The sequence below is a fragment of the Arachis hypogaea genome, chromosome 19, assembly GCF_003086295.3.
Source record: "Arachis hypogaea cultivar Tifrunner chromosome 19, arahy.Tifrunner.gnm2.J5K5, whole genome shotgun sequence".
NCBI classification, from domain to species: domain Eukaryota; kingdom Viridiplantae; phylum Streptophyta; class Magnoliopsida; order Fabales; family Fabaceae; genus Arachis; species Arachis hypogaea.
In genome coordinates, this window is record NC_092054.1 from 118,103,945 (window position 1) to 118,119,436 (window position 15,492).

At 37.3% G+C, this 15,492-nt stretch overlaps 1 non-coding gene across 1 annotated transcript; it reads right to left on the reverse strand.

The window, feature by feature from the left end:
• Positions 1 to 9,640: 9,640 nt before the first annotated feature.
• On the reverse strand, positions 9,641 to 9,748 carry LOC112782045 (small nucleolar RNA R71). The gene has a single exon (XR_003192788.1). It is a non-coding gene; the product is annotated as a small nucleolar RNA R71 (small nucleolar RNA).
• Positions 9,749 to 15,492: the final 5,744 nt, after the last annotated feature.

Consider the following 15,492-nt stretch of genomic DNA (forward strand, 5'->3'; position numbering starts at 1 on the left):
GGAAGTCTAAACTCTTAGGTGCGTAGATACACGTTCAGCCTCAATTCAGGTGCTGTTGAAGAACTTGAGCTTGATTCATTTGGACTATCAATTTTGCCTTCAAGTTTGGTAAGTTAGTATCTCTTTGTAAGGTTAATAAAACCAAGTTCAGAACTCAAAATAGCATGCAATTTTTGCCAATCCAATTGGAAATGAAAGTCTACATCCTATGTTAACAAATCCAAGTCATAATTCCTTCATTTTGATCATTTGTGACTCCTAAGGGGTTTAGTCTACAAATTATAATTCTTGATTGCCATACTTTTAGGTGAGTACTTACTCTTTGCTAGTCGAGGATGTACTGGAAGTAGTATCTGATGCTGTTGTGGTTCACAAAGCTGCAGCGTCGCGTATACAAAGGCTTTCAAAGGTACCTTCATTTCAATAATGGAAGTTTGAGTGTATGAGTGTATCACATTACTATTTCACATTTTACATTTTCTTTTGCCCTTCCGACTGATGGACTAAGTAAGATATTGATTTCGGCAAACATTGCTTACTTTTCGGATAGAGAGCTTCATGATATACTTCGCCTCTGTTTCTTAGCTGCTGAATTTTTTGTTTCCTGCTTATATTTCAAGTCATGCTTAATTGCTTATTATGGCTTGTACATGGGAACTTGTGATTCTCATACTTTATTTTAAAAAATTATTTAGAATATAAGGTTTAACAATATCATTGGTTTGGGTAAAATACTGAATAATTATTTAGAATGAAGTGCATCGAGCCATGCATTTATTATTATAAACTTCATTTAAATTCAATTTGCAAGAAGTGCTAAATGCCTTCCATGTTTTACATATTAGTATATTACTGATGCGTGGTGTTATGTAATTGCTTGTAGTTACCTTGTATTTTAGGTGTCAACTTAAATGATGTTGATCTTTTAGAGTTTCTTCAGCAGGTTTAAAAAAGCCTTATCTGAGCCTTTGTTGTGTTTTAATTGTATTCCTTCAATAATTGAACATTATTGCACATCATCTGATTTCTTTATCTTAGTTTGCTGACACTGATGGATCATCAACTATGCTGCCCTCTGTTATACGAGTCCTAAATTTGATTGTTTGACAATTGATACTTATGTAAATTTAATAAATTTGTTCACTAAGCTGTGATTGAATTGTGATTAGTTAGCCCAAGTTTATATATTGAATTATTAATTCTTGATAATTTGCATTTTTGATTGGCTAGTTTTGAACTCTGAGAATATATTCTTAAGGAATTAGTTAATTTTAACTTCTAAGTTTTGAACTCGTAGATGATTCCCATTTTATATTAGTATACTTTAATTTGTATATGGATCTATTTATCACATTTTACTTGTGTCATGGTTGAAAAATGATAAATGTCCTATTATTTGGTTTGATAAATTTGGTTGGGTATGGGTGAGACATAAGTTGTGAATTGGTTGTGTTTGTTGGAACCGTGGATGGTGGAAATATCCAAGTTTTAGGGGAGGTTTTGCCGAAATTTTTCTAAACATTTTAGATAAAACTTAGTGAAAAAATTATAATTAGTGTTATATCTTGTTTCTAACTTTTTTGTTTCGGTTTTTCTTATTTACAGGAGTGCTGAAATGGTGACCATATGCTACCTTGAGGGCTCAAGAATGTTTTGATGCATAGAGACACTAATCTATGTTAGAACTTTTATGTTTTGGTTGAACTTTTATGTTAGAACTTTTATGTTTTGGTTGAACTAATCAATGTACTCACTAGCTAATGTTATTTTGTTTCAAGACAATTTTAGCTAAAAGGATCTTGTTTGACTTATGTATGTTTTTGCATATTATATACATGTAAACTTGCTTATTAAAATCGTTAATATATTAGTTAATTTAAAAAATAATTTAGTAAATTATGCATGTAATTTGTAATAAAAAAAAGTTGTTACAAAATAATTAATTTGCTTTCGTAACTAAAGAAAAAAATGTTACAAAATCATGTTACATTTTGTAACAAAATTTTTTTATAGGAAAAAAATTGACTGTCACAAAAAATACCTTCAAGATCAAAATTTGTTACCACTTTTGTAACGGCTTCTCGTTTTTTGTATCAGAAAAAATTGTTACAAAATATGGTATTGAATTGTAACAATTCCATTTTTCGTTACAAAAACTTTTTGTAACGAGACTTACTGCAATGGACCCTTTTTTTGTTATAAAAAACTTTTGTTTCAAAATTTTGACGTTTTGTAACAATATTTTTTGTTACAAATGCGCTTTTTTTTTGTAGTGTCGAAATTATTTTGGCAAAAGAAAATAAAGAGATACAAAATTTTTAATAAGAATTCCAGGATTCATGCAATGTTAGTCTAAAGCTTCAGTCCAAAAGAATTAGACACGGCCAAGTGGCTAGCCAAGCTTTAGCAGAGCATTACATACAACAGCCAAATTGATGAGAACCAAAAGGCTCATGCAAAGATAAGTGGAAACATCAGTCCAAAAGATTAGACATGGCTTAACAGCCAGCCAGGCTTCAACATATCTCATGAAACTCTAGAATTCGTTCTTAAAAACTCTGAAGAACATATTTTTTATTATTTTTTTCGAAAATAAAATTAAAAGCTTAAACATAAAATAAAATTACCTAATCTAAGCAACAAGATGGACCGTCAGTTGTCCAAACTCGAACAATCCCCAGCAACGGCACCAAAAACTTGGTGTGGGAAATCGTGATTCACACTTTTCACAACTCCGCACAACTAACCAGTAAGTGCACTGGGTCGTCCAAGTAATAAACCTTACGTGAGTAAGGGTCGATCCCATGGAGATTGTCGGCTTGAAGTAAGCTATGGTCATCTTGTAAATCTCAATCAGGCGGATTCAAATGGTTATGAGGTTTTGATAATTAAAAGATAAATAAAACATAAAATATGATAGCGATACTTATGTGATTCATTGGTAGGAATTTCAGATAAGCGTTTGGAGATGCTTTGTTGCTTCTAAACCTCTGCTTTCCTATTGTCTTCTTCGAATCATGCATGCTCCCTTCCATGGCAAGCTGTAAGATCCTCTCGGATGAAAAATACCATGTACGATCTCTGCACGGCTAATCAACTGTCGGATTTCTCGTCTCGGATGAAAAATACCAAGTACAGCTACCGCACGGCTAATCATCTGTCGGTTCCTGCTAGCATCGGAATAGGACCCTTGTCCTTTTGCACACTGTCACTGCGCCCAACATTCGCAAGTTTGAAGCTCGTCACAGTCATCCCTTCCCAGATCCTACTTGGAATACCACATACAAGGTTTAGACTTTTCGGATCTCAGGAATGGCTGCCAATTGGTTCTAGCCTCTACCACGAAGATACTAATCTTATGGACTCGGTCCGTGTATTAGATACCCATGAGATACGCACTCAAGCTATCACCCAATGGCTACGTTGAGCTCAGATAGAACGGGAGTGGTTGTCAGGCACGCGTTCATAGAATTGAGAATAATGATGAGTGTCACGGATCATATTATTCTCCAGATTGAAGTACGAGTGAGTATCTTAGAATAGAATCAAGCGTGATTGAATAGAAAACAGTAGTAATTACATTAATTCATGAAGAACAGCAGAGCTCCACACCTTAATCTATGGGGTGTAGAAACTCCACCGTAGAAAATACATAAGTGAAAATAGTCTAGGCATGGCCGAATGGCCAGCCTCTCCAAACATGAAATATGGCAAAAAGCTCCTAAAAGTATAATAGTAAAAAGTGCTATTTATACTAAACTAGTAACTTAGGTTTACAGAAAATAAGTAACTAAGTACAGATAGTGCAGAAATTCACTTCTGGGGCCCACTTGGTGTGTGCTTGGGCTGAACATTGAAGCTTTCACGTGCATAGGCCATTCTTGGAGTTAAATGCCAGCTTGGGTGCCAGTTTAGGCATTTAACTCCAGTTCTGGTGCCAGTTTTGGCGTTTTACTCCAGAAAAGGGTCTCAGGTGGGCGTTTAAACGCCAGTTTGGGCCATCAAATCTTGGGAAAAGTATGGACTATTATATATTACTGGAAAGCCCAAGATGTCTACTTTCCAAAGCGATTGAGAGCGCGCCAATTGGGCTTCTGTAGCTCAAGAAAATCCACTTCGAGTGCAGGAGGGTCAGAATCCAACAGCATCTTTAGTCCTTTTTCAGCCTCTGAATCAGATTTTTGCTCAGATCCCTCAATTTCAGTCAGAAAATACCTGAAATTGCAGAAAAATACACAAACTCGTAGTAAAATCCAGAAATGTGATTTTTGCATAAAAACTAATAAAAATATAATAAAAAGTAACTAAAACATACTAAAAACTATATAAAAACAATGCCAAAAAGGGTATAAATTATCCGCTCATCAATAACTCATACTCTGATTCTACATAAAAAACCTGTTAAAAGCCCATGCTCACTTAAGCATCGGAGTCTCTTGCAGGTACCACCCCTCCTCCGGTGATCAAAGATCAGCAACATCTCCAAGATCAGCAAGTCGGACGTAACAGCACCGACTAGCACAGAAGATCTCGTCTGAGATCGATGATAAACCCATATTTCATGAGTTCTTTTGTGCTTAATTAGAGTGATTTATTCAAATCTTCACCTACTTATTCACATTAATTGCATAGTTTTACTTTCCCTTCCTTATTATGTCATATAATGAAAAACATGTTTCCTAAGCTTTAAAAATTAATTATTTTAATTACCTTTATTTCCATTCGATGCCGTGATTAGTGTGTTGAGTAGTTTCAGATTTTCTAAAGGCAGAATGACTTAAAGGATGAAAAAGGAAACATACTAGAATGGAAGGAGAAAGCAAAACGGAGCTTTAAAGAAACTGGTATCCACGCGATCGCATGGACGACGTGATCGCGTGCCAAGCACGAATCAGCAGCGACGCGGCCGCATGACTGACGCGGTCGCATGACTGACGCGACCGCGTGGCAAGGAAAAGCTCCGAATGACGCGATCGCGTGACCCACGCAGACGCGTGACAGAGGCCACGTACCAAAAATTACAGAATACGCCCCCAGCGAATTCTGAAGCCTTTTTGGCCCAGATCCAAGTACAAACAGCATAGACCAGAGGTTATAAAGTGTGGGAATGCACCCATTCAAAGGGAGCTCGCATATTTTCACCTTTCAATGATTTAGATTTAGTTGAGAGGGAGATCTTCTCTCTCTCTCTTTTAGGATTTAGGATTTCTTCTTGTTTTGGGAGTAACTCTGGATCCAGGTTTAATGTTCTTTTAAGTTTTACTTTTATTTATTTATTTCAACATTTGAATTGATTATTATAATTTACGAATTATTCCATGTTATAGATTTCTAATTGAATTAATGATAATTTGAGGTATTTTCAGTTTATGATTATTCTCTTTGATTTAAGTTGTCATTGCTTCCCATCTAAGGACACTTTTATTATCTCAGCGATTTACTTTTTCCCCTTTTGGTTTTGGTTAAGAATTCAATAACTCAACAGTTATTAAACTCAATATAATTGATAATCGTTACCTTGCTAATTGAGTTGAACTTAAATAATCCCAACCTTTTCTTAGGAAATAATTAGGATTCAAAGGTCAATTTAATTAGTCCCTTGATTTTCCTTTGCTCTGGTAAAGGTTGACCAAGTGGAATTAAGATACAACTTTCATTATTGTTGAGAAGGATAACTAAGTTGGACTTCTAATTTCCCTTATCTTGCCAAAAGTTGTTTTACAGTTATTATTTATTTTTACTTGCTATTTAATTCACTCGTCATTTAAAATACTTGCTTCTCACCTTCTAAACCCCGATTACAAACCTTAAAACCAATAATAAGAACACACTTCCTCGCAGTTCCTTGAGAAGACGACCCGAGGTTTGAATACTCGGTTATCAATTTCAAAGGGGTTTGTTACTTGTGACACCCAAACGTTTGTACGAAGGGATTTCTGTCGGTTTAGAGACTATATCTACAACGCGACTGTTTTTATGACATTCTTTACTGGCAAAAATCCCAACGTCAAAATGGCGCCGCTGCCAGGGAATTGCTAACGTGTGCCTTATTATTGTGTATTGTAAATATTTTTCTTTTGCTTGTTTATTTATTGTTGTTTTTCCTTTTTCTCTTTATTTGCTACTATGAACTCTCACCCCTCTCGCTTTGAGTTTGGTTCTAATATTGTTAAAGGAAATAGAAGTTATAGCAGGAATGTGCATCAAGGTCAGACCAATCAAGGATGGATGGAGCCAAGAGGATCTAATCAACACTTTAGGCAGCAACACCCTCCGAAATATCCTGGACAAAGACCATTCTACCGTGCATACCCAGCTGTAAGACATGGTGGACAACCTTGTAACTACCAACAAGCCCCACCCCGTGCATATGAACCATCCTTTCAACATAACCTCGAACCACCACACTCACAAGCTTCTCTTCACCATTCGCCATCCTATGATCCTTCCTTACCCCAATACCAATCCAATCGTTCCCAATCATCACCACTTTCCTTTGTATCATGTCCAAGTCTGGCAAACCGCGAAGCAAAGGATCGCCTAAAAGAAACAGTAACAAAATTTCAAACAACCATTCAACAACTGGAGTAAGCACTAATTCAATGGGCCACTAGGCGCTCAAGTATACAAGGATCAACCACAGCCCCATGTGGACAGCCCGATGAAGAGCGTAGCATGAAAGAAATACTAGAGACTCCAGTGGACAAGACAGAAAATGAATTCGTACTAGAACAAGTGGAAGAAGCTGTCATTGTTCAAGAAGAAGAATTGGTTGAAGATCTAGGCGATGCTGAACTTCCTTGGGAATACAGAATTGAGGAAAACTCCGTCCGAGATGCCACAGTTGATGCTAAGGAGGATACCGTACAATCTCCAAGGCAAGTCGTTTACGAAGAATCAGACGGAATAATCCAAGAAGCAAATTTCCTTGATGATGATAGTCACAAGTCTAGTTCTCCTAGTAATGAACTTGTGTCCTGATGAGCGGATAATTTATACGCTTTTTGGCATTGTTTTTAGTATGTTTTTAGTAGGATCTAGTTACTTTTAGGGATGTTTTCATTAGTTTTTATGTTAAATTCACATTTTTGGACTTTACTATGAGTTTGTGTATTTTTCTGTGATTTCAGGTATTTTCTGGCTGAAATTGAGGGACTTGAGCAGAAATCAGATTCAGAGGTTGAAGAAGGACTGCTGATGCTGTTGGATTCTGACCTCCCTGCTGGTTAGTTGTGCGAAGTTGTGAACCATGGTATTGGCATCATGTTTTTCGCGCCATTACCAGGGAAAGAAAGAGCGATGAATTTTACATAATTAAAGTGTAATCCCAATTTCTGCGCACCAAGTTTTTGGCGCCGTTGCTGGGGATTGTTCGAGTTTGGACAACTGACGGTTCATCTTGTTGCTCAGATTAGGTAATTTTCTTTTTGTTTCCTTTTCAAAAAAATTTCAAAAATATTTCAAAATTTTCTCATCTGTTTTCGAAAAAAAAAATTTAAATAAAAATGTTTTCAAAAATCTATTTGTCTTCAGAATTTTTAAGAATGAATTCTAGTATTTCATGAAGCATGTTGAAGCCTGGCTGGCTGTAAAGCCATGTCTAATTCCTTTGGAATGAGTATGTTGGGCGTGTCATGTCTGAGTTACATACTAAAGCTTGGCTGGCTATTAAGCCATGCCTGACCCTTTGATTGGAGCTTTAGAGCATAAGATTCCTAGAATTCATATTAAAAATTTTGAATCCTTATTTTTCTTTTTCATAATAATTTTCGAAAAAATACAAAAAAATCATAAAATCATAAAAATCAAAAATAATTTTTGTGTTTCTTGTTTGAGTCTTGAGTCATATCATAAGTTTGGTGTCAATTGCATATGCATCTTGCATTTTTTCGAAAATATCATGCATTCATAGTGTTCTTCATGATCTTCAAGTTGTTCTTGGTAAGTCTTCTTGTTTGATCTTTGCATTTGCATGTTTTGTGTCTTTTCTTGTTTTTCATATGCATTCTTGAATTCTTAATGTCTAATCATTAAAGAATTCTAAGTTTGGTGTCTTGCATGTTTTCTTTGCATTAAAAATTTTTCAAAAATGTGTTCTTGATGTCCATCATGATCTTCATAGTGTTCTTGGTGTTCATCTTGACATTCATAGCATTCTTGCATGCATTCATTGTTTTGATCTAAAAATTTCATGCATTGCATAATTTTCATATTTTTCTCTCTCATCATAAAAATTTAAAAATAAAAAAAATATATCTTTCCCTCTTTTCTCTCATCAAATTCGAAAATTTGAGTTGACTTTTTCAAAAATTTTTAAAATCAAGTTGTTTCTTATGAGTCAAATCAAATTTTCAATTTGAAAATCTAATCTCTTTCAAAATCTTTTTCAAAAATTAAATCTTTTTCAAATTTCTTAGTTATTTTTGAAAATTCTAAAAATATTTTTTCAAAAATCTTTTTCTTAATTTTATATCAAATTTTCGAAAATAACAATGACAATTAATGTTTTGATTCAAAAATTTCAAGTTTGTTACTTGCTTGTTAAGAAAGATTCAAACTTTAAGTTCTAGAATCATATCTTGTGATTTCTTGTGAATCAAGTCATTAATTGTGATTTTAAAAATCAAGTCTTTTTCAAAAACTAATTTCTATCATATCTCTTCAAAAAAAAAATCTTCTTATCTTATCTTTTTCAAAATTTGATTTCAAAATATCTCTTCTAACTTCTTATCTCCTTATCTTTTCAAAAATTGATTTTCAAATTTGTTTCAACTAACTAACTAACTTTTTGTTTGTTTCTTACCTTTTTCAAAACCACCTAACTAACTCTCTCTCTCTGTTTTCGAAAATATCTTCCCCTTTTTTCAAAAATTTCTTTTTAATTAACTAATTATTTTATTTTTTTATTTTAATTTTCAAAAAACCGCTAACCTTTTTCAAAAATTATTTTCGAAAATCACTAACTCTTTTTCAAAAACTATTTTCGAAAATTCTCTCTCCCTCTCATCTCCTTCTATTTGTTTATTCATCTACTAACATCTCCCCCTTACTCATAAAAAAAGGGGTCTCTATTATTATTATTTTTCTGTGCCCTCTTCTTTGTCATATGAGCAGGAGCAAGGACAAGAATATTCTTGTTAAAGCAGATCCAGAACCTGAAAGGACTCTGAAGAAGAAACTAAGAGAAGCTGAATTACAACAAACCAGCAAGCACCTGTCAGAAATTATCAAACAGGAAGAAGATATGGCAGCCGAAAATAATAATAATGCAAGGAGAATGCTTGGTGACTTTACTGCACCTAATTCCAATTTACATGGAAGAAGCATCTCCATTCCTGCCATTGGAGCAGACAACTTTGAGCTGAAACCTCAATTAGTTTCTCTGATGCAGCAGAACTGCAAGTTTCATGGACTTCCATCTGAAGACCCTTTTCAGTTCTTAACTGAATTCTTGCAGATATGTGATACTGTTAAGACTAATGGAGAAGATCCTGAAGTCTACAGGCTCATGCTTTTCCCATTTGCTGTAAGAGACAGAGCTAGAATATGGTTGGACTCTCAACCTAAGGATAGCCTGAACTCTTGGGATAAGCTGGTCAAGGCTTTCTTAGCCAAGTTCTTTCCTCCTCAAAAGCTGAGCAAGCTTAGAGTGGATGTTCAAACCTTCAGACAGAAAGAAGGTGAATCCCTCTATGAAGCTTGGGAGAGATACAAAGGACTGACCAAAAAGTGTCCTTCTGACATGCTTTCAGAATGGACCATCCTGGATATATTCTATGATGGTCTGTCTGAGTTATCTAAGATGTCATTGGACACCTCTGCAGGTGGATCCATTCACCTGAAGAAAACGCCTGCAGAAGCTCAAGAACTCATTGACATGGTTGCAAATAACCAGTTCATGTACACTTCTGAGAGGAATCCTGTGAATAATGGGACGCCTATGAAGAATGGAGTTCTTGAAGTTGATACTCTGAATGCCATATTGGCTCAGAATAAAATATTGACTCATCAAGTCAATATGATCTCTCAGAGTCTGAATGGAATGCAAGCTGCATCCAACAGTACTCAAGAGGCTTCTTATGAAGAAGAAGCTTATGATCCTGAAAACCCTGCAATAGCAGAGGTGAATTACTTAGGTGAACCTTATGGAAACACCTATAACTCATCATGGAGAAATCATCCAAATTTCTCATGGAAGGATCAAAAGCCTCAACAAGGCTTTAATAATGGTGGAAGAAACAGGTTTAACAATAATAAACCTTTTTCATCATCCACTCAGCAACAGACAGGGAACTCTGAACAAAATACTTCTAATTTAGCAAACTTAGTCTCTGATCTATCTAAGGCCACTGTAAGTTTCATAAATGAAACAAGGTCTTCCATTAGAAATTTGGAAGCACAAGTGGGCCAGCTGAGTAAGAGGATCACTGAAATCCCTCCTAGTACTCTCCCAAGCAATACAAAAGAGAACCCAAAAGGAGAGTGCAAGGCCATTGACATAAGCACCATGGCCGAACCCAAAGAAGGAGAGGAGGACGTAAATCCCAAGGAGGAAGACCTCCTGGGACGTCCAGTGATCAATAAGGAGCTTCCCTCTAAGGAACCAAAGGAATCTGAGACTCACCTAGAGACCATAGAGATTCCATTGAACCTCCTTATGCCCTTCATGAGCTCTGATGAGTATTCCTCTTCTGAAGAGAATGAGGATGCTACTGAAGAGCAAACTGCCAAGTTTCTTGGTGCAATCATGAAGCTAAATGCCAAATTATTTGGCATTGATACTTGGGAAGTTGAACCTCCCTTGTTCATCAATGAACTAAGTGATCTGATCAACTGACATTGCCTCAGAAGAGACAGGATCCTGGGAAGTTCATAATACCTTGTACCATAGGCACCATGATCTTTAAGGCTCTGTGTGACCTTGGTTCAGGAATAAACCTCATGCCCCTCTCTGTAATAGAGAAACTGGGAATCTATGGGGTGCAAGCTGCTAAAATCTCATTAGAGATGGCAGACAATTCAAGAAAACAGGCATATGGACAAGTAGAGGACGTGTTAGTAAAGGTTGAAGGCCTTTACATCCCTGCTGATTTCATAGTCCTGGATACTGGAAAGGAAGAGGATGAATCCATCATCCTAGGAAGACCTTTCCTAGCCACAGCAAGAGCTGTGATTGATGTTGACAGAGGTGAACTAGTCCTTCAATGGAATGAGGACTCCCTTGTATTTAAAACTCAAGGATCTCCCTCTGCAACCATGGAGAGGAAGCATGAAAAGCTTCTCTCAAAGTAGAGTCAACCCAAGCCCCCACAGTCAAACTCTAAGTTTGGTGTTGGGAGGCCACAACCAAACTCTAAGTTTGGTGTTGAACTCCCATATCCAAACTCTAAGTTTGGTGTTGGAGAGTTTCAACAATACTCTGCATATCTGTGAGGCTCCATGAGAGCCCACTGTCAAGCTATTGACATTAAAGAAGCGCTTGTTGGGAGGCAACCCAATGTTTATTTATCTAATTTTTTTGTTTTTCATGTCTTTATAGGTTCATGATCATGTGGAGTCACAAAATAAATAGAAAAATTGAAAACAGAATCAAAAACAGCAGAAGAAAAATCACACCCTAGAGGAGCATCTGTCTGGCGTTCAGCGCCAGAACAGAGCATGGTTCTGGCGCTGAACGCCCAAAATGGGCAGCTTCTGGGCGCTGAACGCCAGAACAGGCATGGTTCTGGCGTTCAACGCCAGAAATGGCACACAAATGGGCGTTGAACGCCCAAAATGGTCACCAACCTGGCGCTGAACGCCCAGAGTTATGTGCAAAGGCATTTTTACATGCCTAATGGGTGCAGGGATGTAAATCCTTGAACACCTCAGGATCTGTGGACCCCACAAGATCCCCACCTACCTCCACTCACTTCTTCTCACCACTCTCTTTCACACAACCCCATAAACACTCTTCCCTAAAAACCCTTCACCAATCACCTCAAACTCTCTTCCCCATCACCTCTTCACCACTCACATCCATCCACTCTTCCCCATAAACCTACCTCACAAACTCCACCTACCTTCAAAATTCAAAACCAATTTCCCACCCAAACCCACCCTTCTTGGCCAAAAACACTTCCCACTCTCCCTCTCCTCCATTTCTTCTTCTTCTTCATCTATTCTTTCTTTTATTGCTCGAGGGCGAGCAAAATTCTAAGTTTGGTGTGGTAAAAGCATAAGCTTTTTGTTTTTCCATTACCATTGATGGCACCTAAGACCGGAGAATCCTCTAGAAAGGGGAAAGGGAAGACAAAAGCTTCCACATCCGAGTCATGGGAGATGGAAAGGTTCATCTCCAAAGCCCATCAAGACCACTTCTATGATGTTGTGGCCAAGAAGAAGGTGATCCCCGAGGTCCCTTTCAAACTCAAAAGAAATGAGTATCCGGAGATCCGACATGAAATTCAAAGAAGAGGTTGGGAAGTTCTAACAAATCCCATCCAACAAGTCGGCATCCTAATGGTTCAAGAGTTCTATGCCAATGCATGGATCACCAAGAACCATGATCAAAGTAAGAACCCGGATCCAAAGAACTATGTTACAATGGTTTGGGGGAAATACTTGGATTTTAGTCCGGAAAATGTGAGGTTGGCGTTCAACTTGCCTATGATGCAAGGAGATGAACGCCCCTACACAAGAAGAGTCAACTTTGATCAAAGGTTGGACCAAGTCCTTATGGACATATGTGTGGAAGGAGCTCAATGGAAGATTGACTCCAAAGGCAACCCGGTTCAGCTAAGAAGATTGGACCTTAAGCCTGTAGCTAGAGGATGGTTAGAGTTCATTCAATGCTCAATCATTCCCACTAGCAACCGGTCTGAAGTTACTATAGACCGGGCCATCATGATCCATAGCATCATGATTGGAGAAGAGGTGGAAATTCATGAGATTATACCTCAAGAACTCTACAAGGTGGCTGACAAGTCCTCCACTATGGCAAGGTTAGCCTTTCCTCACCTCATTTGCCACCTATGCAATTCGGCTGGGATTGACATAGAGGGAGATATCCTCATTAAAGAGGACAAGCCCATCACTAAGAAAAAGATGGAGCAAGCAAGAGAGCCCATTCATGGAGCTCAAGAGGCGTATGAAGCTCATCACCATGAGATCCCGGAGATGCCTCAAATGCACTTTCCTCCACAAAACTATTGGGAGCAAATCAACACCTCCCTAGGAGAATTGAGTTCCAATATGGGACAACTAAGGGTGGAACATCAAGAGCACTCCATCATGCTTCATGAAATAAGAGAAGATCAAAAAGCAATGAGGGAGGAGCAACAAAGACAAGGAAGAGACATAGAAGAGCTCAAGGACATCATTGGTTCCTCAAGAAGGAAACGCCACCATCACTAAGGTGGATTCATTCCTTGTTCTTATTTCTTCTGTTTTTCGTTTTCTATGTTATGTGCTTATCTATGTTTGTGTCTTCATTACATGATCATTAGTAGTAGTAACTATGTCTTAAAGTTATGAATGTCCTATGAATCCATCACCTCTCTTAAATGAAAAATGTTTTAAATTCAAAAGAACAAGAAGTACATGAGTTTCAAATTTATCCTTGAACTTAGTTTAATTATATTGATGTGGTGGCAATGCTTCTTGTTTTCTGAATGTATGCTTGAACAGTGCATATGTCTTTTGAAGTTGTTGTTTAAGAATGTTAAATATGTTGGCTCTTGAAAGAATGATGACTAGGAGACATGTTATTTGATAATCTGAAAAATCATAAAAATGATTCTTGAAGCAAGAAAAAGCAGCAAAGAACAAAGCTTGCAAAAAAAAAATAGGCGAAAAAAAATAGAAAAAGCAAGCAGAAAAAGCCAAAGCTCTTAAAACCAAGAGGCAAGAGCAAAAAGCCAATAACCCTTAAAACCAAAAGGCAAGGGCAAATAAAAAGGATCCCAAGGCTTTGAGCATCAGTGGATAGGAGGGCCTAAAGGAATAAAATCCTGGTCTAAGCGGCTAAACCAAGCTGTCCCTAACCATGTGCTTGTGGCGTGAAGGTGTCAAGTGAAAACTTGAGATTGGGCGGTTAAAGTCAAGGTCCAAAGCAAAAAAAGAGTGTGCTTAAGAACCCTGGACACCTCTAATTGGGGACTTTAGCAAAGCTGAGTCACAATCTGAAAAGGTTCACCCAATTATGTGTCTGTGGCATTTATGTATCTGGTGGTAATACTGGAAAACAAAGTGCTTAGGGCCACGGCCAAGACTCATGAAATAGCTGTGTTCAAGAATCATCATACTGAACTAGGAGAATCAATAACACTATCTGAACTCTGAGTTCCTATAGATGCCAATCATTCTGAACCTCAATGGATAAAGTGAGATGCCAAAACTATTCAAGAGGCAAAAAGCTATAAGTCCCGCTCATATGATTGAAGCTATGTTTCATTGATAGTTTGGAATTTATAGTATATTCTCTTATTTTTATCCTATTTGATTTTCAGTTGCTTGGGGACAAGCAACAATTTAAGTTTGGTGTTGTGATGAGCGGATAATTTATACGCTTTTTGGCATTGTTTTTAGTATGTTTTTAGTAGGATCTAGTTACTTTTAGGGATGTTTTCATTAGTTTTTATGTTAAATTCACATTTCTGGACTTTACTATGAGTTTGTGTGTTTTTCTGTGATTTCAGGTATTTTCTGGCTGAAATTGAGGGACTTGAGCAGAAATCAGATTCAGAGGTTGAAGAAGGACTGCTGATGCTGTTGGATTCTGACCTCCCTGCACTCAAAGTGGATTTTCTGGAGCTACAGAACTTGAAATGGCGCGCTTCCAATTGCGTTGGAAAGTAGACATTCAGGGCTTTCCAGAAATATATAATAGTCCATACTTTGGCCAAGAATAGACGACGTAAACTGGCGTTCAACGCCAGCTTTCTGCCCAAATCTGGCGTCCAGCGCCAGAAAAGGAGCCAAAACCAGAGTTGAACGCCCAAATTGGCACAAAAGCTGGCGTTCAACTCCAAGAAGAACCTCTACACGTGCAGCACTCAAGCTCAGCCCAAGCACATACCAAGTGGGCCCCGGAAGTGGATTTATGCATCAATTACTTATTTCTGTAAACCCTAGTGACTAGTTTATTATAAATAGGACCTTTTACTACTGTATTAGACATCTTTGGACGCCTGGTTCTTAGATCAGAGGGGCTGGCCATTCGGCCATGCCTGGACCTATCACTTATGTATTTTTAACGGTAGAGTTTCTACACTCCATAGATTAAGGTGTGGAGCTCTGCTGTTCCTCAAAGATTAATGCAAAGTACTACTATTTTCTATTCAATTCATCTTATTTCGCTTCTAAGATATTCATTCGCACTTCAACCTGAATGTGATGAACGTGACAATCATCATCATTCCCTATGAACGCGTGTCTGACAACCACTTCCGTTCTACATTAGATTGAATGAGTATCTCTTAGATCTCTTAATCAGAATCTTCGTGGTGTAAG